Here is a 20,303-nt window from a genome sequence, read left to right on the forward strand (position 1 = left end):
AATTGGAATAATGCATGTATATATATAGTTGAAAAGTTTAAATCTGATATAGCATGTGGTATGAAAAAAATTCGGGGTGGATAATATTGTGGTTTAGATTTTCTTGTTGAATTTCTCCATGCCACCATGTGTTTTTGAAGGAAGAAGTGGGGGGAGGGAGAAGCAGGAGTGGGCAGCAGGTCCCACACCACCCCTGTTGTCACAGAGGCTGCCAGTGCCTTGTGGGTTTTTTGGGTCTCCCTGTTTTTCGCTGGACGGATTGGCACCTCCGTCCCTTGCCAGCCAGCACCTCCATAGCAGAGGGGAGGGTGCTGGACCTGGTGTGGACTGCCTGGAGTGAACATTTTTGGAAACAGCCTGCCTGGAGCCAGCACCATCTGCGGAGGATCTTCCAACCCCCCCCACTCTGGGACACAGCAAGGTAGTCGTTGTGGGGTCTCAGACCAGCTGCTGAGATCCACCATTTGCTACATGGAGTTTGTCTGGAGGTTGGCACTGCTCCCTTGGCCCCCCTGCACCTCCCAGAGGCCCAACAGCACCACCTGCTGACCACCAGTGAGCAACTGCACCTTTGCTTCTCTGGAGGCCCAACCATGCCACCTGGTGACCATGAATGAGTCACTGCAGCCCCTGCCTCCTAAGACGCGCCAGCGCCCCCTCCTGTTTGTGTTTATAACTGCACCAAAAGGCAAAGAAAAATAATTGTTTTCAGTGGAAGTTTTGGTTACGGAATTGTTGCTTGTTCTGTTGTGTTACATATATATATATATTTAGTAAAGAGCTGTTATTTTCTTTTCCATACCTTTTTGACTGAAGCCTCTTAATTTTGAAGTTATAATAACTCAGAGGGAAGAGTTTGTTTTTTCTCCTATCCCACCCTCCTTAGGAAACACTTTTGTCTCGTTAAACTATGACATAAATTTATCTTACAAAAATTGTAAATACTTGGGATTTTTTATAAAGCATATATTTAAAAAAATTTGCACCATAACAAACATGTAATATATATTTTAAATATCATTTTATATTGCTTATACTTTCACAGTTAGTCCTTGTCATAGTTTTTCTTTGAAAATTCCTGCTTGAATTTTTCCCCTTTATCACTGTGAAAGAAAGATACTGACCAGCTAGAAGCGGGAGGGGGTTGGCTCAGTAGTTTTCCCTGCCCTGAAGGGATAGTCAGTGACTGAGACACACAAAAGGAGTAGTTGATTGCTCAAATACCAACCTAATTGCTTCAGTAGGCTTAGGGGAGGAAAGGTTTTTTTCTTTTCCTGGTTGGACTTTTTTTTTTTCCCTGGCTCAGGGAGTGGTGCGGGGAGAGTCCCTGGGTTCATCTTGGCCAGGTCCACTTGCTTCTGGTCTCATCGGCTTTGGTGTTCAGCTGCCGCCTTGCTGGGGCTAACAGCAGCCCTGAGAAGGTCCCAGCTTGCCTCCGACCCCTCACGTCCCGTGCTGTCCACTGCCTGGACTCTCCTCGGACTCATCAGAAAGCTGGTGCCATCTGCGGAGGAGCTTTCAAACCACCCCCCCCACTCTGGGAAACGGCGAGAGTCCCTGTGGTGCCCACTCTGGGGTTGCAGACCGTCTGCTGCAGCCAAGACCTGCCATTGCCACTTGGGGTTTGTCTGGAAGTCGGCACTGCTCCCTTGGCCGACCCCCGCACCTCCCAGAGCCCAACAGCGCCCCCTGCCAATCAACAGTGAGTAACTGCAGCCTTTGCTTCTCCTGGAGCCCAACAGCACCCCCTGCTGTTTGTCGTTAGAACTGAGCCGAAAGTCAAAGATACTTAAGTGTTTAAAAGTTTCAGTTATGGTGTTGTTGCTTGTTATATATTGATATATATATTTTTGTTAGTAAAAAGTTGTTAGTTTCTTTTTCACATTTTTTTGCCTGAAGCCTCTTAATTTCAAAAGTTATAATAACTTGGAGGGAGGAGGGTTTTTTTCTCTTCCTCCCTCCTTAGCAAACATTTTGCCTTGTTAAACTAAGACAGTCCTACAAAGCTTTGACCAATAATAGAACAAAACTATGCCTTTATTGAACATTTTCAAAGTGTTAATTGATTTGTAAGTGATAAGTAGTGAAACAGGAGGGTAAGCCCAAAAGAGTTAACTGAGAAACTTGGGCCTACTAACAAGTTACTTACATTCAAAACGATTTGTTCTGTACTGCTAACTGGACCGAAGCTTAACAGAGTGCTAAGATACATGTAATGGGCCTAGAGGTGATAAATTAAGATTCAGTAAGCTAAAGTAGACATTTGAATAGGAGAAATAGGCCAGGAGCCAGGGCTTTCTCCAAGCTTGAGCGAGCGGGTCAAGAACAATGGAAAGGAAGAAAGGTCGGACTGAGGAAGATGAGAATACGCCCCCTCCCCATGGGATGAAGACAGGATGTACCCCTAGAATTGGGGATAGAGAGAAGCACCGCCCCAAGCTCCGCCTGAGCTCCACCTATACTCCGCCTGTTATCAATATGTATGAATAGATGCTGTAATCACTTGAATATGCATTTAATCACACCTGAAAGATTGTATAAAACTGCTCATTTTGTGTGAAACCTTTGAGCAAGTTTTTCCAGCAATAGCTGGCTTGCTCCCAGCGCTGCTAATAAATACCTTTGCTGCTTAAAGATAAAAAGTCTCTGAGCAGTTTCTCAGACCGATTTTTCGGATTCAGTAGTAAAGATAATCAGAACAGGAAAGATGTGGACCTGTTGGAGCAGGTCCAGAGAAGAGCCACAGAAATGATCAGAGGGCTAGAACACATCTGCTATGAAGACAGTCTGAGAGACCCGGAATTGTTCAACCTGGAAAAGAGAAGGCTCCAGGGAGACATTATTGTGGTCCTTCAGTGCTTCAAGGGGTCTTATAAGAAAGATGGGGACAGACCTTTTAGTTGGGCCTGTAGCAATAGGATGAGGTGTAATGGTTTTAAACTGAAACAGGGTAGATTCAGACTAGATATAAGAAACTTTTTACAATGAGGGTGGTAGACACTAACATTCAAGGCCAGGTTGGACTGGGCTCATATAGTCAGTTGTAGTTGACCTCCTGCCAATCCCCAACAGACCACAGCAAAAACCCTCCAAAGGAAAAAAAACAATGGAGTAGCCAAAACTATAGCAAAAATATATATATTTTACAAATATCACAGATATATACAATTAAAATACTATGTACATATAAACACGGGAACCCCAAACAGCTTCCAAAAAGGGCAAGGGGAAGGGAAAAGGGACAAAAAGGGACAAAACCAAAACAGATATGCACAATCGAAAACCCGGGAACTAGCAAAATAAAGAACTAGCAAAATGAAACCTCACCACTTCCCTTGAGAAAACAGAATCATGCCACGCCACCAGACCGCTTCCCAGATCGGAAAGAGAAACAACAGGGCTGACTAGGGTTCACTCCCACATGAGCAGAGTTGGCCGCAGGGAACCTGTTGCCTCCAGACCTCCCCGGAAGAGAAGAGAGTGGCAATCCCTCCTCCCCTCATATTTATACCTCTATTTACATAAAGGGATAGAATGGAATACTTCCATGGTTAACAGGAAGGAAGGTCTAAGACTCAAAACCATTACAGCTCACTAGACCAGGTTGCTCAAAGCCCCATTCAGCCTGGCCTTGAACACTTCCAGGGATGGGGCATCTGCAACCTCTGGACAACCTGTTACAGTGTTTAACCATACTCAAAGTAAAGAATTTCTTCCTAATATCCAATCTAAACCTGCCCTCCTTCAGTTTGAAGCCATTCCCCCTTGTCCTATCACTCCCTGCCCTTGTCCAAAGTTCTCTTGTAGCCCCTTTAGGTACTGGAAGGCTGCCGTAAGGTGTCTCCGGAGCCTTATCTTCTCCAGGCTGAACAACCCCAACTCTCTCAGCCTGTCTCCATAGCAGAGGTGCTCCAGCCCTCTAATCATCTTTATTGCCCTCCTCTGGACTCACTCCAGCAGGTCCACATCCTTCCTATGTTGGGGGTTCCAGAGCTGGATGCAGTACTCAAGGCGAGGTCTCATGAGGGCAGAGTAGAGGGGGAGAATCACCTCCCTCAACTTGCTGATCACACTGCTTTTGATACAGTCCAGAACATGGTTGGCTTTCTCTGCTGCAAATGCACATTTCTGGGTCACATTGAGTTTGTTATCAACCAAAACCCCCAAGTCCTTCTCCCCAGGGCTGCTCTCAATACATTCTCCTCCCAGCCTTTATTTGGGCTTGTGATTGCCCTAACCCAGGTGCAGGATCTTGCACTTGGCCTTGTTGAACTTCATGAGGTTTGCACAGGGCCACCTCTCAAGCCTGTCCAGGTCCCTCTAGATGGCATCCCTTCCCTCCAGCGTGTCGATTGTGCCACACAGCTTGGCATCATTGGCAAACTTGCTGAGCGTGCATTCAATCCCACTGTACATGTCACCGACAAAGATGTTAAACAGCACCAGTCCCACTACTGACCCCTGAGGATGCCACTCATCACTGGTCTCCACTTGGACTTGTTGACCACAACTATTTGAGTGTGACTATCCAGCTGATTCCTTATCCACTGAGTGTTCCATCCATCAAATCCACATCTTTCCAGTTTAGAGTCAAGGATGTCATATGAGGCAGTGTCAAATGTTTTGCACAGGTCCAGGTAGATGACATCAGTTGCCCTTCCCTCATCCACCAATGCTGTAACCCCATCATAGAAGGCCACCAGATTTGTGAGTCCTGATTTTCCCTTAGTGAAGCCATGTTCGCTGTCCCCAGTCACCTCCTTACTTTCCATGTGGCTTAGCATAGTTTCCAGAAGGATCCGCTCCATGATCTTGACAGGCACTGAGGTGAGACTGACCAGCCTGTAGTTCTCTGGGTGTTCCTTATTTCCCTTTTTAAAAATGGGGGTTATTTTTCCCCCTTTCCAGTCAGTGGAAACTTCACTGAACTGCCACAACTTCTCAAATACTATGGAATACTGGGTTACCCACTTCCTCCACCAGTTCACTCAGGACCCGTGGATACATCAGGTCCCAGACTTGCACACTCTCAGGTTCTTTAAATGGTCTGAAATCTGATCATCTTCTATGTTGGATGTCTTTTCATTCTCCCAGTCCCTGCCTTTGGATTCTATGACTTGGGCGGTGTGGGTGGAGCACTTGCCAGTGAAGACCGAGAGAAAAAAAATCATTGAATACTTCAGTCTTCTCCATATCCCAGGTAACCAGGTCTCCTGTTTCCTTCTGGAGAGGGCCCAATATTTTCCCTAGCCTTCTTTTTATCACCAATGTACTTATAGAAGCTTTTTTTGTTGCCCTTGATGGCCCTGGCCATATTTAATTCTGTCAGGGCTTTAGCTTTCCCAACCTGATCCCTGGCTGCTTGGACAATCTCTCTCTATTCCTCCCAAGCTTCCTGTCCTTGTTTCCACCCTGTGTAGGCTTCCTTTTTTGTGTTTGAGTTTGTCCAGGAGCTCCTTGTTCATTCACACATGCCTCCTTGCATTTTTGCCCAATTTCCTCTTTGTTGGAATGCATTGCTCCTGAGTTTGGGGGAGGTGATCCTTGAATATCAACCAGCTTTCATAGGCCCCTCTTCCCTCCAAGGCTCTATCACATGCTACTCTAACAAGCAGATCCCTGAAGAGGATCTCAGTCAGCTCTCCTGAAGTCCAGGGTAATGAGCTTGTCACTGCAGCCCAGGCTCCTCTGGAGCTTCACGTTACCCACCAGTCCCTCCTTGTTGGTGAGAAAAAGGTCCAGCATAGCACCTCTCTGTCTTGGGTTAAAGACAATGTTGCCAGGGAGGCAGGACCTCTGATGGAATAGAAACCCCACCCTCCCAGACTTATTGTAAATTTGAAAATATGAGACGTACAAATAAGGTGTAGAAACAATAAAAATTTTTACTAAAAAACAGAGGGCAAAACAAAACAAAAACAAAGACAACACCCACAAAATAACAGAGAAAAAATGTCACCCAGAAACCGCTCTTTTCACTTCTCGTGTTGCCGAGTTGACAATGCAGTTCTGGCGCAGTCACGTGGCCCCAGTGGTGAGGCAGCTGCCATGTGGAAGTGACAACGATGTCAGCAGATGGCAGGAAACCTGTAGGTCAGAGCTGTGGGCAGTTGCAGCTGGAAGAACTCAGGTATGCAGTGCTGGCACCAGCCACATAGATGCCTTGCTTTCGGGCGGTCTGCAACAAAGGGTGTGGTGGGTTCCGTGCTGCGTGGCAGGAGGAAACAGCTGGAGATGGTGACCCACAGGGTAGCATTACTAAGATGTTTTAGTTTTACATTATATTTTCAAGTATTTTATGTTACCTTTCCATTATTTTCATCCATCCAATCCCAGTTCTGTCCACCCCCAGTTCTGCCCTGTTCTGTCCCCTGACATGCCCCTTCGGGAATTGCATCTAGGGGCGTTTGGGACCCCTTCTTCCTCATCTTCATCTTATTCAAAGCACGTACAGTCCTAGGAGTTCCTCCAGAGTTCTGGGCTTGAAGGTCGCTGTGTCTGTGTGATATCTTCTGGTCCAGGCCTTAAGGTGTTTTACTACAATTCTACCTTGAAAAGAAGACTAAACACGCTAACGGAATTTTAGAGGAATTGATATGAAATGGGATAATAGGGTTGGGTATGTGTCAATATTATGCTACAGGGTAAGGGATATAATACAGCTACATTAAAATCTACATTCACTACACATTTACTTCTAAAATCTAAAAAAGTTAAAAATAAAACAAAGAAGCTCTGAGGCATCGCAGGAAACAGTATTAAACTGCTACAGAGCAATAAAAATCAGAGATTTTTCTTAAACCCCATAAAACAACTAACAAAAATTGTTATGGTTGCCAGATTCATCATGTACTTTTATATATTGTGCTTGTTTAGAAATAAACTCGCTGGAAAAATGAACCCAACTCAAGAGAGATTACAAGTCAGAGTTACAATTTACTACTAAAAAGAAATTACAATAAATGCAATGATACAGAGAAAAACTGGTTTTCACCCCCAACAAACAGATATATAACCCAGCACCCTGGGACAAGAACAGAACAGAGTTCGTTAGCCCCTGTGCTGAGCACCCCGTAGCCCCCTGGGTGCAAAGTAAGAGGAAAGGAGAACATATTGGTTTTGGTGATGGTCGCAGTCCTGTTGAAGTAATGATCGCAGTCTTGTTGAGAGTGGCAGTGGCAGTCCTGTTGAATTTCCGGCCCTCCTCTGGATCCAATGAGTGGTACCAGAAGTCCCAAAACCCCAAGATTATATATGCTCAGGTTCAGGTGGAAATGTCCAGTACCTCCCCCAGGGCGGGGAGTTTCATAATGGGTGATTCAACTCTGTGAGTCATGGGATATTTTGGAGTCTTTGATGGTCTAGGTGGTTGCAGCTGCCTATTATGCCAGTCCAGTATGGCCCATTAGCAGAGATGACCCTGTGGTTTTATTAATATAATAAATAAATAAACCCACACAACCCAGTTGGTTGGGGGTCCAAACAACCAAATCCGTTTATTGGAAGCAAAACAGCGTCTTCTATATGCACTTTAAAACAACACGTGATTCTCTTAACCAATCACCATAGGGTTCCCCTGTGCCCATGTGTGCCAGAGTACAATTGGGACTTCATCTCCCAGAATGCTCCTTCCAGCATCCATAAAACACACTACATCCCTACATGATCCCTCAGGCTGGGTGTGAAGGTGCTAATGCCTCCCTGGAGGGGAGTTATCACAGCTGTTATGACAGTCATTAGTGTGAAGACAAAGAAACACCCCTTGCAGGGTTTCTTTAACATCCAGCTTGTAGGCTGAGGTGTCAGGTGTGCCCTAGGCAGCTACTGCAAATGATCCATTATTAACAGTCCATCAGAAATGACATAGAGGGTGTAGAATATACAGTTTTGGTTTTACCCTGCCCTGCCTTTACTGAAGCCATGCTGGGGTCTCCACCCGCCCCCCTTTAGTGTCCCAGGCAAGTCAAATTGCCTATCCAGGCGAAATACTTTTCTCCCACAGCCTGGAAAAACACCAACTCTTGCAACAATATGGGCCCAAATCTAAGTTTCCCTTCCCAGCCCACCGTATTCCCAATTTCTGGGGAAAACCCCACTTTATAATTGCTAGCAAAATTACCCAAAGGAGCTGCTCTTTTTATCTCACCCTTGATTATTAGGAGTTGGGGTTTCTCAAAGATCACTGAGGGAATTCTCCAAAATATGCTGGCAGTAGAAAAATTTCCTGCAGGATGAAATTTCCTGATCTGGAGTCCCAGGTGTTCCAGGGTGCTGGATTTCAATTTTCCACCTTTCAGAAGCACCAAACTGTTGCCTTAAGAGACCACAGAAAACAGGACTCCGAGCCAACTTAGAGTATAAGATAAGATAAAGAGGGTAGGTCCTTTAATTTCAGGCCTGAGGCCCACAGGAATACATATGATGCTCCTCCCATGTCCATGGGGTTCTACAATTTAAGATGTTAACCCATCCAATCACAGATTTATCCACCCCCCAGCACCTCCCCTCGGCACGCCCCCTCTGGAAATTGAGGCAGGGGGCTCTGGGACCCCCTCTTCCTCATCCTCCTTCTCATCATAACACGTCCAGTCCTTGGAACTCCTCCAAAGTTCTGGGTTTGAAGGTGTCCTGGGTTAAGCAGCCCCCCCCTGGGTGGAGCCCTGAGTTAGAAATGGTTAGTTCCAGTTGAGATTCCGGCCAAGAGGACCAATAGCAACTGTTCTTTTTTCACTCCTGTGGAATTAGATATCACAACCGCCGGAAGTGAGTTGGCAGAGTTGGCAGAGTCAGTCTGCTGCTGTGTCTGAGTGAGTGTGTGAGAGAGAGTAGCTGAGGGGTGGACAGAGACCCCCCCACTCGGGGGGGGGCCCGTGCCCCTGCAGCCCTGGCCAAACTAGGGCTGAAGGCAGGATGTAAGAATGAGTGTCTGTTGTAAGAGACTCACAGCAGCTGGAGGTAAGCAGGAGAGAGAGAGGCAAGCTCCTTGCGAGGAGGCCAGGCCCTCTTCCCCCCCCCCCTTTCCAGCCAGACTGCAGAGCTCTGGACAGTTCATAACTGGACCGAATGCTTGTAGCAAAAAGCTGAGCGGGGACTTTTCCCTCTCACTGTAAGTGGGAGTGGAGGCAAGGCTTAGTATTTTGAAGCTGAGCCAAAGGAGACGGGCTGTTAACAAACGCAGCTCAGCGCCAGGGAAGGAAAAACCCCAGGCGAAATTGGAGACGGGCCAAAGGGCTCTGGAGTTGCCCCTGCAGTGATTAAAATGGGGGGCAGCTGAAAACTGATTGAGGAAGAATGGATTCCCAGAACACGTGCACGTGATAAGCTGAACTGAACTACAGCAGCTATGGAACAGAGAGAGAGAGAGAGAGTCACACAGCAGAGATTGGCATGGAACCAAGGAGCACGGACTTAGAACTATCTTCTTGGACTTTGTGAGGAAGAAAAGACTTCAGTAAAGAGCTAGAGGTTGGTGGGGGGTGGATCAGAGAAAACCCTTTCCCCTGAACACTCCAATGAGAAAAAGACTGCTTACCTATCAGCCTGAGGGCTTCTCCTGGACTGAATTAAGAGAGGGGCTCAGAAGGATGATAAAAGTGTGTAATATTGCATATATATAGTTGCTTTTAGCTTGTACAGTATTTATTTGTATAGAATAAATGTATATATTTTCCCTTCCCCCTATAGAGGTGTGCCTGCCTGAAAGTTTCTCTTTGGTGTTAAGGTAAAATTGTGTGAAGGTGGGGGACGCTTGGATTTTTTGTGGGGGTCAAACCACCACAGAAGGTTGCTGTCCCCGCGTGGTATCTTGTTGTCCAGGCTAGGGTGCAGATGTTCTTAAACAGAAGGAAAACCTACCTTGAGGGAAGTCTAAACAAGCTAACGGAATTAACGGAATTTTGAGGGAGTGATATGGAATGGGGAACGGTGTTGGGTAAATGTGTAAACTACTATGCTAAAGGGTGAGGGATATAATACAGCTACTTCTAAAATCTACAAAAAGCTAAAAATCCATAGGCATCACCATCATGCATTGCAGAGCTCATCAAAAGGGAAAAACAACTCCCAAATTGGGAAATCATTTTGCCAACCAGGCGGCAAAAAGGGATGCAGAAAAAGATATCCTAGCAGTAATACCACAGAAGGAAATCGATTTGACAGGGTTTACCCCAAATTATGATGAGAAAGACCACCAGTTAATTAAGTCCCTTAATGCTGAAATCAAAGAAAGTGGATGGACTGTTACACCTACAGGACAGGTTGTGGTCACACCCCAACTCCTTAGGGAGATAACTCTGCGGGAACATGAGGCTACCCACTGGGGAACAGAAAATCTTCTAAAACATCTGAAGAAGGTGGTAATAGAAACAGGTATGACTGAAGTCGTGTAATCCATTGTAAGTAAATGTGAAATCTGGAGGTAAAATAATCCTGATACAACCAAGAGAGTGGTGCTAGGGGTAACAAAGGCTGGGAATCTTCCCAGAGATTATTGGCAAATAGATTTTGCTGAGTTACCACCCAGGGAGGGACACAAGTACATACTGGTACTGGTTGACACCTTCAGTGGATGGCCTGAGGCTTACCTCTGTCGCACTAACACAGCAAGGGAAGTGGTAAAAGCTTTGCTCAACCACATAATTCCAAGGTTTGGGGTTCCCCTAGGAATGTCATCAGATAGAGGGACACATTTCATTGCAACAGTTGTGAAAGAGGTTTGTTGTGTCCTGGGAATTGTTTGGGACCTGCGTATTCCCTACAGACCTCAGGCAAGCGGCAAAGTAGAACATATGAATGGTACTCTTAAAATTCAAATTGGTAAAATTTGTCAGGAAACATCTATGTCATGGGTTCAGGCTTTGCCTCTAGCTCTGCTGAGGATTCGTATACAACCAAGGTGGAGAGATGACATAAGTCCTTATGAAATATTGTATGGAAGACCATACCAAGCTCCACATATTTCAGGGGACATTCACATGAGGGGGAAAGTTGATCTACAAAAGTATTTAATTGCTCTAGGCTCTAATTTACAGAAACTCCAGAGATTCATCGAGTTATCCAGACCCATAGGATTGGACACCCCTGCTCATCAATTCCAGCCTGGAGACTGGGTCTATGTTAAATGGTGGGACAGTGACCCACTGCGAGCCAAGTGGAGAGGACCATTCCAAGTCCTGCTGACTTTGCTCACTGCAGTTAAAGTTGCTAGCAAAGGACCCTGGTTTCATTACTCCATGGTTTAAGTGCTTTACTAGTGGGACGCTCTAGTGCCACGATACAGGGTCTTTTTGTTCTCCTAGGAGTCATTGATGTGGACTATAAGGGACAAATTCAAGCCATGGTGTGGACCTCCTCGTTATACCGGTAGGGAGCAGAATAGCACAACTGGTACCTTTTGTTGCGAAGGTCCCAGTAGCGGACTCACGGGTGTGAAATACAGGGGGTTTTGGGTCTACAGGTGCTCCACAAATCTATTGGACAACAGCCATCAGTTTGGATAGGCCAACTATGACCTGTGTGCTCACACTAACACAGGGAGGTTCAAAGAGCTTGCGAATCAAGGGAATGATTGACACTGGAGCTGATGTTACTATCATAGCACATAAAGACTGGTTGAGAGACTGGCCTACGGTGTCAGCAGGAGATGCGATAGCTGGAGTAGGTGGAACTACTCAAAGCTTTCAAAGTAAATTTCCTGTACAAATTGTGAACCCTGATGTACAAGTAGCAACAACAAGGCCTTTTGTCGTCATGGTACCTCTGAACCTGTGGGGAAGGGATGTTTTGAGCATGTGGGGAGTGTCTGTTGGAACTAATCAAAAGGATTTTTCCTAGGGGTCACTGTGTGTGAGGGCATTAAGCGACCCACCCTTAAGCTGCAATGGCTGACTACAACTCCCATGTGGGTAAACCAGTGGCCCCTGGCACAGGAAAAATTGCTTCCCCTCCATGAGCTAGTAAAAGAGCAATTACAGCAGGGTCATATAGAACCCTCTCATAGCCCATGGAATACTCCTGTATTTGTAATCAAGAAAAAATTGGGAAAGTGGAGGTTTCTTCATGATCTGAGGCAAATAAATCGAGTTATGAAAAGTATGGGAGCATTGCAACCTGGCATGCCTTCCCCTACCATGATTCCAATTGGTTGGGACATAAAAATTATTGATTTAAAAGATTGCTTTTTCACCATTCCCTTATATTTTGAGGATGTTGAGAAGTTTGCCTTCTCTGTCCCAGCAATTAACAATCAGGAACCTTGTCAGCGTTATCAATGGACTGTTTTGCCTCAGGGGATGAAGAATAGCCCCACCATCTGTCAGTGATATGTAGCTCAAGCTTTGTCTGAGGTCCGGCGGCAATTTCCGCAGGTGTACTGTTATCATTATGTAGATGACATTCTTATCGCTGCACCAAATCAAATGCAATTACGCCAGGTTATGCCAGTGGTGGAACAGTCAATGCATGCGTATGGGCTACAAATTTCCCCAGAAAAGGTGCAATCTCAAGCACCATGGAAATATTTGGGAGTCAAAATTTTGGATCAGACAATTCAACCACAAACTATCCAAATTTCACAAGAGGTTAAAACACTGAATGATGTACAAAAACTTGTGGGGACCGTCAATTGGATACGGCCCTTACTTGGTCTGACCAATGCTCAACTGGCCCCTTTGTTTCAATTGCTAAAAGGCAACAGTGATTTACTCTCTCCTAGAAGATTAACTCAGGTCACGTCCTGAGCGACGTTCTGCCCTAATTGCCCATGAACTGGCTTGTCTCAACATCGACATTGCTGCTCTCAGTGAAGTTTGCCTTCACGAGGAAGGCAGCCTCAGAGAACATGGTACCGGTTACACACTCTTTTGGTCAGGTAAGCCCAGAACCGAAAAACGTCTCTCAGGTGTCGGCTTCATGATCAAAAACTCTATTCTTCCCAAACTCGAAAATCTGCCGACAGGTCACTCGGAATGCATTATCTCCCTACACCTTCCACTCCACAACAACCAACACATTGTCCTCTTTAGTATATATGCCCCAACTCTCCAAGCTGACCCTGCCGAAAAAAATAAATTTTACGCTGACCTGCGCCGCCTTACCCAAAAGGTGCCCGCAGATGATAAGATCATTATCCTTGGTGATTTCAACGCCAGAGTAGGTAAGAATTTTGAAACATGGAAAGGCATATTAGGCAAGCATGGTGTTGGAAACTGCAACGATAATGGTTGACTTCTGCTGGAATTCTGTGCGGAGCAACAGCTCACCATCACTAATACTATCTTTCAGCAGAAAAATAGTCTGAAGACAACCTGGATGCACCCCAGATCTAAGCATTGGCACCTCATCGATTATGTCTTGGTGCGACGGAGAGATGTCCGCGATGTCCTCCATACCCGCGTGATGCTCAGCGCAGAATGCCAAACAGACCATCGGCTTGTGCACTGTAAACTCAACTTCAATCTCAAATTCAAACCCAAAAGGGGCAGTATCCCAAGGAGAAGACTCCAAGTTAACGATCTCCAATCAGCCACAGTAAGAGAAAGATTCCAGGCAAACCTTCAAACTAGGCTCGAAAACCATTCCACAGATTCTGTAGATTCCTCCCCTGAATCAATTTGGAACCATATTAAAAACAGCATCCTGCAATCCTCCAAAGAATCCTTAGAGTTCTCCCTCAAGAAGAACAAGGACTGGTTTGATGAAAACAATCAAGAAATCCAGGACTTGTTGAGGAAGAAGAGAACCGCCCTCCAAGCACACCTTGCACTGCCATCCTGTCACGCAAGAAAAATAGCCTTTCGTCTTGCATGCAGCAAGCTCCAACAGAAACTCTGTGACATCCAGAACAAGTGGTGGATCGATCTAGCTGAAAAAACTCAACTATGCACAGATACAGGGGATCACAAAGGATTCTATGAGGCCCTGAAAACAGCATACGTGCCTACATACCAGGTCCAAAGCCCTCTACTCAGTGCAGATGGTCAAACGCTTCTGACAGATAAAACCTCCATTCTGAATCGATGGTCTGAACACTTTCAGACTCTTTTCAGTACCAACCGTGTAGTCCAAGACTCAGCAATTCAGTCCATCACACAACAACTGGTGAAATACGAATTGGATACTGCCCCCACTTTAGGAGAAACCCTCAAGGTCATACAGCAGGTGAAAATCGGCAAGGTAGCTGGGGTTGATGGAATTCCACCTGAAGTCTGGAAACATGGGGGCCTTGCTCTCCATACCAAATTTGACGAGTTTGTGGTGCGCTGTTGGGAACTAGGTCAACTACCATCAGACTTTCACGATGCAGTCATCATCACTTTGTATAAGAAGAAAGGAATTAAATCAGATTGCTCAAATTACCGTGGTATTACTCTGCTCTCCATTGCTGGTAAAATCCTGGCAAGAATACTCTTGAACAGACTAATACCTGCTATAGCAGAAGAAATTCTACCTGAAAGTCAGTGTGGTTTCAGAGCCAACAGGAGTACCACAGACATGGTATTTGTTCTCAGACAACTGCAAGAGAAGTGTAGGGAACAGAACAAAGGTCTCTATGTAACCTTTGTTGACCTCACCAAGGCTTTCGATACTGTGAGCAGAAAAGGTCTGTGGCAGATTTTGGAATGCTTAGGTTGTTCCCCCAAGTTCCTTAAAATTATCATCTCACTCCATGAGGATCAGCATGGTCAAGTCAGATATGGCAACACACTTTCTGAGCCCTTTCTAATAAAGAATGGTGTGAAACAAGGCTGCGTTCTCGCTCCTACCCTATTCACAGTCTTTTTCAGCATGATGCTCCAAAGGGCCACGGCAGACCTCGATGATCAGGATGGTATCTACATTCGATATTGTACTGATGGAAGCCTATTCAACCTAAGGCGACTGAAGACCCGCACCAAGACCTTAAACCATCTTGTTCGGGAGCTGCTTTATGCTGATGACGTTGCCCTTGTTGCCCACACAGAAGCAGCCCTGCAGCGTTTAACATCCTGCTTTACAGATGCTGCTGAGTTCTTTGGGCTGGAAGTCAGTTTAAAGAAGACAGAAGTTCTTCATCAACCTGCACCTCAGGAAGTCCCCCATCATCCCCACATCACCATTGACCAATCAGAGCTCAAATCAGTCCAGCAGTTTAATTACCTAGGCAGCCTCATCTCCTCGGATGGTAAGATTGACGGGGAGATAGACGACAGGCTAGCAAAGGCATACAGTGCTTTTGGAAAGCTTCATAAAAGAGTCTGGCGAAATAAACACCTGAAGAAAAGTACAAAGATCAGTGTTTACAGAGCCATAGTGCTGTCTACTCTCTTTTATATGGCTCCGAATCATGGGTCATCTACCGCCACCACCTGCATCTCCTAGAACGCTTCCATCAACGCTGCCTCCGTACAATCCTAAACATCCACTGGTCAGATTATGTGACCAACACATCTGTTCTTGAACAAGCAGCAGTCACAAGTATTGAGGCCATGTTACCGAGAACACAGCTACATTGGGCAGGGCACGTCTCCAGGATGAAGGACCACCGCCTCCCTAAGATCCTGCTTTATGGTGAACTTGCCACCGGCTGCCACAAGAGAGGAGTCCCGAAGAGAAGATACAAGGACTCCCTGAAACAACATCTCAGCCTTGGCCACATTGACCACCATAACTGGTCTACTCTGGCCTCCAATCGGGAGGCCTGGAGACAGACCATCTATAACGCTGCTGATGCTTTTGAGAAAGCTCGCAGGATCACCCTTGAGGAGAAAAGACATCGCAGAAAGAATCGTGCCTTGCAGAATATACCACCTAAGGAGTCTTTCTACTGTGCCTTTTGCAACCGGACATGCCTGTCTCGTATTGGCCTTTTTAGCCACCAACGCGCTTGTAACAAACATGGGTAGAGCCCTTCCCAAATCTTCGTTCGCGAAGCCTAGCCATGATGATGATGAGAAGATTAACTACAGAAGCAAAAACTGCACTGCGCTTAGTAGACAGAGCAATAGAAACCAGAAAAGCTTATCGCCTTGCAGAGGACCATCCTCTTAATTTGCATGTGGTAATTAATGTTTATCACCCTGTTGGTCTGTTAGGACAATGGGACCCTCAATGGAGAGACCCCTTGCATTTCATTGAATGGATTTTTTTACCCCATCAACCACGCAAAACTGTGAGCACCCTTGTTGAGCTAGTTGCCAAGGTAAACTGTAAGGGACAGCAATGTTGTCTTCAGCTTACTGGCAGAGATCCCCAGAATATTGTTTTGCCCATGTGCCAGGATTATCTGGACTGGTCTTTAGCAAACAGCATTGATCTCCAATTAGCATTGTTGCATTTTGCAGGTGAGATCTTGTTTCACATGCCCTCTCACAAATTTTTGCAGCTTCATTTGGAATTACACCTGATGGAAAGGCCCTTGTTATCCCCTGTCCCAGTTAAGGAACTTACAGTATTTACTCATGGGTCTGGAAAGACAGGGAAAGCAGTGGTTACATGGCAAGAACAAGGTCAGTGGCATGAGCTAATAGGCCAGGAAGATGGTTCTCCTCAATTAGTAGAACTCTGTGCTGTAGCAATGGCATTCCAACACTTTTCTAGTGTTGCCTTGAATCTGGTAACTGACTCTGCCTATGTAGTGGGAGTCCTGCAATCCCTAGATCGTGCTGCTTTAAAAGAAGTAAATCACCAACGGTTATTTCATTTACTAAAGCTTCTATGGCATGAGCTACAGCACCAGACAGCCCTATTATGTTCTGCACGTCCATAGCCACACTGGTCTGCCTGGTTTCATTTGTGAGGGTAACACGCAGGCTGATGCATTGGCAACCCCTGCATGGGCTGCTCCTGTACCGGACAAATGGCAGCAAGTAGTATCTTCTCATGCCTTTTTTCATCAAGGTGTATGTGCTTGGCTGCATCAGTTTGGCCTTAAAAATGGTGAAGCAAGGGACATTGTTGCATCTTGTGGAGACTGTCAGCCTCACGTACCATTGCCCTCAACAGGTGTTAATCTCTGCGGGTTACGAAGTCTGCAAATTTGGCAGATGGACCTGACGCATATCCCTGAATTTGGTCACCTCAAATATGTTCACGTGTCAGTCGATACACACTCAGCTGCATTGTGGGTCTCTGTCCATGCTGGGGAAAAGAGCAGAGATGTCATTGCACACTGGCGTCAAGCTTTTGCTGCTTTAGGTGTTCCCCATCTTATCAAGACTGATAATGGCCCAGGTTATACAGTGATCAAAACTTCTAGCTTTCTTAACCAATGGGGCATTTCTCATGTCACAGGTATCCCGCATTCCCCTACAGGTCAAGCCATTGTAGAACGTACCCATCATACGCTAAAGCGAATGCTTGAAAAACAAAAAGGGGGAATGCATGGTGAAACACCACAGAATCGGATATGGAAAGCGGTGTACACGCTAAACCACCTCACAGTACCTCCCAATGCAGAAAATCCTGTGATCTTAATGCATTTTTTATTGTTGCAGGGAGCAGGAGATGAATTCCGGCCTAAGGCCAGAGTCCTAGTCCGCAACCTTCAGACACGAGAATGGGAGGGTCCATGGGAGCTTATTACCTGGGGACATGGGTATGCTTGTGTTTCCACAGATGCCGGACCCCAGTGGGTTCCTGCCAGGTGTGCGCGTCCTGCTACTGGCCGTGGTGATGATCAAAAGCCACCTGAACCCAATCAGAGGCGATCTGAACCTCCAGCAGCTGACCCCGTGGAACAGTAAAAATGTTTGGGTCACCCTGATGAAGGCCTTAAATCAGACCACCTTTTGTGCCTCGCTTGCACAACCTGAGCAGCCTTTTCATACCTGTTTAGTGGGAGCTCCACTAAATGGCAGTGAGGCCAACCTTATTGTTGCAGATGTAACCAAAACCCAGAGAACCTTGATGGTCGTTTGCAAGTCAATGAAGAATTGCACAGAGCATTGGGACAGTTGGGACGATAGCCTTCCAATTACCTTAGAACCCCAGGAAATAGATATATTAGGGAGTTTACCAGCTGAAAGCTGTATTTACCTTAACTATATTGATGGTCATGACACACGGGAAAAGAAAGAAACAATTCTGCAAGATGTTTCTCCTAGCATAAATCTTTACCAAAATAGTTCTGCTTGGTGTCAACACCTGGGATGTGATAAAACAAAGCCCGCTTCAGGAGTTGCAGTTGCAAGAAAATTGCCTCGTGGTCTGTTCCTCATATGTGGACATAGAGCCTGGCCGGGGATTCCCAGAAAAATAAAAGGAGGACCTTGTACCATCCGGTCGCCTGGGACTGTTGACACCAACTCAGAAACTTTTATTAAATCACACTCACCTTCATGCACATGCACGATATAAGCATAGTTTAGTATTGACACCTGCACATAAAGATGACATACGGTTGTGGAATCGCGCTGAGATCGTAGCTTCTTCAGTGCTTACCCCCGGAGTAGCAGCAGCTAAAGCGTTAGGAACACTAAACAGAATGGCTTGTTGGGTAACCAAACAAGCCAATAAAACTTCTCAAGTTTTGTATCAATTGGCAACGGATGTAGATAGTGTTCGTCATGCTACACTTCAAAATAGAGCTGCTGCTGATTTTTTGCTTTTAGCACATGGGCGTGGGTGTTGGGATTTTGAGGGAATGTGTTGTATGAATCTATCAGACCATTCTGAGTCTATATACAAGAGCATAGCAGACTTGCAGGGGGCAATTCAAAAGATAACACAGGACATAGGATTTTTTTGAGTGCCTGGATCAAGCAAGTAGTAAAACTAGGCCTTTATTGCCTCCTCATCATGGCTAGGCTTCGCGAACGAAGATTTGGGAAGGGGACTACCCATGTTTGTTGCAAGCACGTTGGTGGTTAAAAAGGCCAATATGAGATAGACATGTCCGGTTGCAAAGGGCACAGCAGAAAGACTCCTTAGAAGGTATATTCTGCAAAACACAATTCTTTCTGCGTTGCCTTTTCTCCTCAAGAGTGAACCTGCATGCTTTCTCAAAAGCATCAGCAGCGTTGAAGATAGTGTGTCTCCAGACCTCCCGATTGGAGGCCAGAGTAGACCAGTGATGATGATCAATATGGCCAAGGCTGAGATGTTGTTTCAGGGAGTCCTTGTATCTTCTCTTCGGGGCTCCTCTCTTGCGGCAGCCGGTGGCAAGTTCACCATAAAGCAAGATCTTAGGGAGGTGGTGGTCCTTCATCCTTGAGACGTGCCCTGCCCAGCGCAGCTGTGTTCTCAGCAACATTGCCTCCTAGTGCTTATAATAATTGTATTGCTACTACCGTGTTTGTTATCCTTTCTGCAAAGGGCCCTGCAGGGGATGATAAACTCGGCTTTCGTAGCCGAAAAGCAAAAAGGGGGAACTGTGGGAAATGACTGGATGGTAGGTCTTGAATTTGAGCAGTTGCAGCTGTGAAGTTGTAAGGAATGTAAACAATCCAGGATGAGAAAGCAGAAAAGGAGAAAAACTGCTGTAAATAACAGGTGCTGTTTTTGAGATTTGCCAGCACACGAAGAAGTGTCGACCACCTATCAAAAGATGAGTTTCAGCGCGTGAACAGGAGAACCTGACCAATGAAATATAATATGCTTGCGCATGGACAGAGAAAAAGAATATAAATTAAGCCTATTGTAAATAAAGATGCCTTGTGCCTTTGCCTGCCTAATTGCTGCCTGAGCGCATTCTTGTCCATTGTCAGGTCTGCATGATAGCGTGTGTTTTTTCTCTCATGGTTGAACACTGTCACCACATGATGCAAGGTGAACGTGTGGGATCAAAACACTGGTTTAGGATGATCCTGGGAATTGCGGTTAACTAAAAGACAACACCAGGTGCTGTTTACGAGAGAATACGAATAAAAGGGGAATGCTGAAAAAGATCGGTGGAGAAATCCCGAAATCGACTTCTGTGTGTGTATGCAGCCTCATTCCTTTCAGCACCCATAAGTTTGTGCTTGCTTGATATATTGGTAGATTGCTTTAAACTCATTTTTGCAGTCAGATGTTATCACCAATGACCACGAACCTTACTAACCTGTCACAATTTGTATTAATAAAGAGTGTTATTCCATAAACTGTTGGAGTGAGTCCTTTACAGGTGCTAGCAGTTGCCGGCAGCAGATAATAAGTTGGGAAAGCCTGCTGAGGGGTCTCCATGCTGTCTGCTTAGCCCCCCTGGAAAGGGCAACTGAATCAACCTCTGATCTTGTGAATCTGTTCCGTGAAGGGTCCCCATAACGGGACACTGACAGACTGGTTGGGCATAAGGGTTTCGACCTCCCTGGGGCACTGACAGACAAATAAATTACTAAAGGTCAAGA

The sequence above is a fragment of the Neopelma chrysocephalum genome, unplaced genomic scaffold, assembly GCF_003984885.1.
Source record: "Neopelma chrysocephalum unplaced genomic scaffold, ASM398488v2 Primary Assembly neopelma1_96714, whole genome shotgun sequence".
NCBI classification, from domain to species: Eukaryota; Metazoa; Chordata; class Aves; order Passeriformes; family Pipridae; genus Neopelma; species Neopelma chrysocephalum.